Here is a 7,393-nt window from a genome sequence, read left to right on the forward strand (position 1 = left end):
TATATATATATATATATATATATATATATATATATATATATATATACACACACACAATATATATATATTTGTATATATAAATATACAATATTTATATATACACAAATATATATTTATATATAAATATAAAATGTATATTTTATAAATGTATATTATATATACTTATATATACATATATGTATATTATATATACATATTATATGTATATTATATATACAAAGATAAAAATTTTACATATATATATACACAAAATATAAATGTATATTTTGTAATGTCTTTGGTTTTGGTATCACGGTACTGAGGGCCTCATAAAAGGAATTTGAAAGAGTTATTTTCTCTTCATTTTTTTGGAGTAAAATTTGAGAAGGATAGATATTAATTCTTAATTAATCGTTTGATAGAATTCACCTGTGAAACAAATCTGGATCTGGTCTTTTATTTGTTGGGAGATTTTTGATTACTCATTCAATTTCATTACTACTAATTGGTTGATGCAGATTTTCAATTTCTTCCTGATTCAGTCTTGGAACTTTTTATGTTATCAGAAATATTTCTATTTACTTTAGATTGTCTGATTTGTTGGCATATAATTGTTTACAGTTTCTTCTGATCCTTTATATCCTTGTGTTATCTATTGCTTTTTATACTCTTTCATTTTTTTTTTTTTTTTGGGGCTTTCTCTCTTTTTTCCCAATGAGTCTAACTAAAAGTTTGTTGATTTTGTTGATGTTTTCAAAGAACCATCCCTTAGTTTCATTGATCCTTTCTACTGTTTTTTATTATTGTTCTCTTGCATTTATTTTACACTTTGATCTTCATTTTCTTCTTTCCACTAACGTTAGGCTTTGTTCTTCTTTCTAGTTCCTTTAAATGTAAAGTTAGATGTATTTATTTTTCTTGTTTCTTGAGATAAGGCTGTATTGCTAGGGAATTCCCACTTAGAACTGTAATTGGAACAGTTCCCAAGGATTTTGGAATACTGAGTTTCCATTTTCAATTGTCTTGAAGTATTTTTTCAATTCTTTCATTTCTTTACCAACCTGTTGATTATTTAATAGCATGTTGTTTAATCTCCACATGTTGGTGGTTTTTTCCCCCCACTTTTCTTTAAAGATTTTATTTATTTTTTTATTTATTTATTTATAGCACAAACAGTGGGTAACTGTAGAGTGAGAGGGAGAAGCCAACTCCACACTGAGCAGTGAGCCTGCTATGGTACTTGATCCCAGGACCCTGGGGTCATGACCTTAGTTGAAGTCAGGTGCTTAACAAACTAAGCCACACAGGGGACCCTCCACTTTTCTTCTTATAATTTATTTCTACTTTTATATGATTGTGACTGGAAACCATGTTTGATATTAGTTCAATGTTAAATTTATTGAGGCATATTTGCAGCCAAACATTTGATCTGTCCTGGATCATAGCAAATTACACCTATTCATAGAATAATTCCTCCTGATAAAATACTGAGGACAGATTGAACATCTTCTGAGCAGCCAAGGATAGGCAGAATGGCAAAAGAGAACAGTAAGAGAGATGGAGACATGATAAGAAGGGAAACTCTCATCCCAAATTCTATGAACAGCAGTAGAGAGGAATAACACTGAGGGACCAGAACAGATTCCTGTATCCTTAGGCACAGAGAAAAGCCATAGAATATAAAAGAGACAAGAGTAAAATTCTTCCAAACAGTGGTAGAGCTATGAGAACACTGTAGATCAAAGAGACTAGGGAATGATATGGTTTATATTCTCACTCCACCTTATAAACCAAGACTGGAGCAGAGTCTGGGCATAGTAACTGGTGAGTTTGATCATCACAGCAAGTTTGTGACTGCAGCAAGCAGTATCTGTAATACCACACCAGCCCCCTCATGGTGGGATGAGAAAAAACAAAAACAAAAACAAACCACAATTTAAAAGGGCCAAGGAACTATGGGAATGCTCTCTCCCCCTTGATCTTAAAAGCCCAGACTGGAAAAGGTTCTTGATACCATAATTGGTGGTCCAGTAACCATAACTGGAGGGTCTCATTGTCACAGCAAGCTAGCAATTTCAGTGAACTGAGGGTCCACAAATACCACCAGCCCCAGCCATGCTGGGACACACACACACACACACACACACACACACACAAAGTTATTTATTTAATATAGTACTGGAAGTCCTAGCCACCCCAATATGACCAGAAAAATAAATAAGAGACATCCACATTGGTAAGGAAGATGCTAAATTTTCACTATTTGCAGATAACATGAAACTATAATTAGAAAATCCTAAAGATGCCTCCAAAAAACAACTGGAAATAATAAATGAATTCAGTACAGTTGCAGGTTACAAAATTAAAGTTCAGACATCAGGAGCATTTCTCCACCCTCATTACAAAGTAACAGAAAGAGAAAACCAAAAAACAACAACATTAATAATTGCCTCAAAAAAATAAAACACCTAGGAACAAAGTTAAGCTAGGTGTTTAAGACCCATACTCTGAAAACTAAAAAACACTGATGAAGTATATTGAAGATGACACATACAAATGGTAAGATAGTTCATTTTCATGAATTAGAAAAATGGATAATGTTAAAGTGTCCATATCACCCCAACCAATCTACAGAATTACTTCAATTCCTATCAAAATTCCAACAATATTTATTAAAAAAAAAAAACAGAAAAAATAATCCTAAATATGTATGGAACCCCAAAAGACCCCATATAACCAAAGAAATCTTGAGAAAAAATCAAGCTTGAGGATTCATATATCCAGATTTTAAAATATACTACAAAACCGTAATAATCAAAATATCATCATGCTGTTTCAAAAGTAGACACATAGATCAATGGAACAGAATAGAGAACCAGAAAAAAACACACACTTAAGCAAAGTGTCTAAGTGTCTTAATCTATGACAAAGGAGGCAAGAATACACAATGAGAGAGAGACAATCCCTTCAAAAAATGGTGTTGTTAAAACTGAAAAGCTACATGTAAAATAATGAAATTGTAACACTCTCTAACACCATGCACAAAAATAAATGCCAAATGGATTTAAGAACTAAATGTGAGATCTGAAACCTTAAAAATACTTAAAACACAGGCAGTAATTTCTCTGCAATTGGCTACAGAATCATTTTTCTAGATATATCCCTGAAGCAAGGGAAACAAAAGCTGAAATAAACTATTCTGATGCATCAAATAAACCCCTTCTGCACAGCAAAAGAAACCACGAAAAAAAAATACACAAAAAGACAACCTACTGAAAGGAAGAAAACATTTGCACATGACATATACAATAAGGGATTAATATCAAAAATATAATAAAAACTTATGCAACTCAAAACCAAATTAAAACAAACACATGTAGATTTTTTTGAAACGTGTCTACTCATGTCCTCTGCCTATTTTTTAATTGGTTTATTTGTGTTTTTTTTTTTTTTTAGTTGTTGAGTTTTATAAGTTCTTTATATTTTTTAGATACTAAGCCTTTATCAGATATGTCATTTACAAATATCTTCTCCCATTCCAAAGTTTGTCTTTTGGTTTTGTTGGTTGTCTCCTTCACTGTACAGAAGATTTTTATTTTGGTAAAGTTCTAATATTTTGTTTTTACTTTTGTTTCCCTTGCCTCAACATACATGTCTAGAAAGAAGTTGCTAAGGCCAAGCCAAAGGTTACAGCCTGCATTCTTTTCTAGGATTTTAATCTGTCTCATATTTAGGTCTTTAATCCATTTGGATTTTACTCTATGGGCAAATAATCTTCAACAAAACAGGAAAAAATATACAGTGGAAAAAAGACAATCTCTTCAATAAATGGTGCTGGGAAAACTGGACAGTTATATGTAGAAGAATGAAACTCGACCATTCTCTTACACCGTACACAAAGATAAACTTGAAATCTATAAAAGACCTCAACATGAGGCAGGAATCCATCAGAATCCTAGAGGAGAACATAGGCAGTAATCTCTTTGACATCAGCCACAGCAACTTCTTTCAAGATATGTCTCCAAAGGCAAAGGAAACAAAAGCGAAGATGAACTTTTGGGACTTCATCAAGATCAAAAGCTTCTGCACAGCAAAGGAAACAGTCAACAAAACAAAGAGGCAACCCACGGAATGGGAGAAGATATTTGCAAATGACAATACAGACAAAAGGCTGATATCCAGGATCTATAAAGAACTCCTCAAACTCAACACACACAAAACAGACAATCATATTAAAAAATGGGCAGAAGATATGAACAGACACTTCTCCAATGAAGACATACAAATGACTATTTTTCTGTATAGTATAAGAAAGTGATCCAGTTCCATTCTTAAGCATGTTGCTGTCCAGTTAGAGATGTTTAACATAACTCATCATTGGGGAAATACAAATAAAAAATACAATGAAGGGGCATCAGTGTGGCTCAGTTGGTTAAGCATCTACCTTATGTTGGGGTTAATGTAGAGCATGAAATCAGCCATAATACCTGGCTTGCCAAAATGTAACACAGAGGCCAGCTGGGGGAGAGTGAGGGTTTCTGAGAATGGCTAAGGCCATTGTAATGCCAAGGCCTGTGTAATCACTCTGCTGCTCAAATGCCAGGGGCATTCCCTGAAGCTTTCTTAGCCTAAACAGCCACCCTGTGATCTAAGAAATGTATGCATTATCTCTTAGGCTATGTTTAGTAGAGCATGCAGATTAGCATATCTTATCTCTTCTGTAAACCAATACTCCCAGTTTCAGTAAGACCCCTTCTCACACATCTCGTGCTTGAGAAACAGTGATAGGGATTTGTTATTATTCTGAAGGACCAAAAAAGCGGGAGAAAGAAGAGCAAAGAATCTTCATCTCTGAGTGGTGCCCCGTTGCCTTTTCCTCTCTTTCACAGCAAAGTTTAGACTAATCTTTCATCTGTCAGTGCATGGATTGCTGGCCATTCCCTGCAATCTCAGGCTCAGATCATTATTTCAGGGTCTTGGGATTGAGCTCTAGGTCAGGCTCCCTACTTAGCGGGGATTCTGCTTCTTCCTCTGCCTCTTCCCTCTCATGCTCGTTCTCTCTCTCTCAAATAAATAAAATCTTAAAAAAAATTCAAGAGATATCACCTCACACCTGTCAGAATGGCTAAAGTCAACACAAGAAAGAATAAGTGTTTGCAAGGATCTGGAGAAAAGGGAACTCTTACACTGTTGGTAGGAATGCAAACTGGTACAGCCACTCATAAAAATAGTACAGAGGCTCCTCAAAAAGTTAAAAATAAAATTATCCTATGACCCATTAAGTGGATATTTACCCAAATAATAAACAGTAATCTGAACATGCCTCCTGATGTTTACAGCAGCATTATCTACAATAGCCAAGTTACAGAGCTGTTTAAGCATACACATACACACACACACACACACACACACACACACACACACACTGGAATATTGCTTAGCCATAAAAAAAAGAATGAACTCTTGTTATTTGCAACTGTGTGGATGGAACTAGAGAGTATTATGCTAAGTGAAATGAGTCAAAAACAAATGCCATATGATTTCACTCATGTGGAATTTAAGAAATAAAGCAAATTAACATGGTGAAAAAAGTGAGAGAGAGGCAAACCAAGAAATAGTCTTAACTATAGAGAACAAACTGGTGGTTACCAGAAGGGAGGTGGGTAGAAGGGTGGGTTAAATGGGTGATGGGGCTTAAGGAGTCTATTTGTGATGAACTCTAGGTATTGTATGTAAGTGTTGAATCGCTAAAACTAATGGTATATTGTAGGTAAACTAACTGGAATTTAAATAAAAACTTAAAAAAAGAACAAACAGTCTGATTAAAAAATAGGCAGAAGCCCTGAATAAACATTTTTCCAAAGAAGACATTCTGATGGTCAGCAGACACATGAAAAGATGACATAATTACTAATCATTATGGAATTGCAAATCATAACTACAATGAGCTATCACCTTATACCTATTTAGAATGACTAAAATAAAAAAAGACAAGACTTAAGTATTAGAGGATATGGAAGAAAAAAGTACCCTGTGCATTGATTCTGGGAATATAAATTGTGCAGCCACTGTGGAAAGCAGTGTGAAGGCTATTGAAAATATTAAAAATAGAAATACCATGTGATCTAATATTTTTACTATTGGGTAAATAGTAAATATAGTTGGGTGTATAGTATAGTGTTGTGTGTATAGTAAATACAGTTGGGTGTATAATTCAGTAATACAGTGAATATTATATATATATATATATATATAAAATGGAGGATGAGATTGTGTCATTTGAGACAACATGAATATTTGTAAATAGTATTATGTTAAATGAAATATGTCAAACCATGAAAGACAAATACTATATGATTCCACTCAATTCCTAAAGTGGAATATTAAAAATGACTTATGAAAATAAAACATAGATTCAGATTTACAAGTACAGAGAACAAATTGATGGTTGCCAGAAGGGAGACAATGGAGGGCTGGGAAAAATGTGTAAAGGGGAATGGGGGAGACAGGCTACCATTTATGGAATAAATAAATCATAGTAATTAAAGACACATCATAAGAAATATAGTCAATAATATTGTAATAATCTTGCATGATAGATGGTTCTTACACTTGCAAGCATAGCATAATGTGTAAACTTGTCCAAGCAACAAGTTGTCCAATGCCAACTATACTCAAAACTTTTTTTAAAAAGTTCTTAACTGGGGCACCTGATTGGCTCAGTGGTTTAAAGCCTCTGCCTTCAGCTCAGGTCATGATCTCAGGGTCCTGGGATCAAGCCCCGCATCAGGTTCTCTGCTCAGCAGGGAGCGTGCTTACCCCCTCTCTCTCTGCCTGTCTCTCTGCTTACTTGTGATCTCTGTCAAATAAATAAATAAAAACTTTAAAAAAATAAAAAAATAAATTTTTTTTTCTTAAGATTTATTTATTTGACAGACAGAAATCACAAGGAGGCAGAGAGGCAGGCAGAGAGAGAGGAGGAAGCAGGCTCCCTGCTGAGCAGAGAGCCCGATATGGGGCTCAGTCCCAGGACTCTGGGATCATGACCCGAGCCGAAGGCAGAGGCTTTAACCCACTGAGCCACCCAGGCGCCCCAAAAATAAAAATTCGTTACTATTATTTTATTACTATCAATTTTCCCCTTAGGTCTGTTAATATTGGTCTATGTATTTAGCTGTTCCTATGATGGATACATAAAATTTTACAGATGTCATATCCCCTTGTTGAATTGACCCCTTTGTCATTATGTAATGCCCTTTGTCTCTTATTATTCTTTGTTTTAGAGCTTATTTTGTGCCATTTAACATGTATTTTTACCATAGCTTTCTTTATGCTTTCATTAGAATAGTATTTCTTTTTCTATCCCTTTATTTTCATTTTGTGAGTTTCTTTAGTTTTGAAGTGAGTCTCTTGT

The sequence above is a fragment of the Lontra canadensis genome, unplaced genomic scaffold, assembly GCF_010015895.1.
Source record: "Lontra canadensis isolate GAN:19392208 unplaced genomic scaffold, GSC_riverotter_1.0 scaffold81, whole genome shotgun sequence".
In the NCBI taxonomy this organism is placed as follows: Eukaryota; Metazoa; Chordata; class Mammalia; order Carnivora; family Mustelidae; genus Lontra; species Lontra canadensis.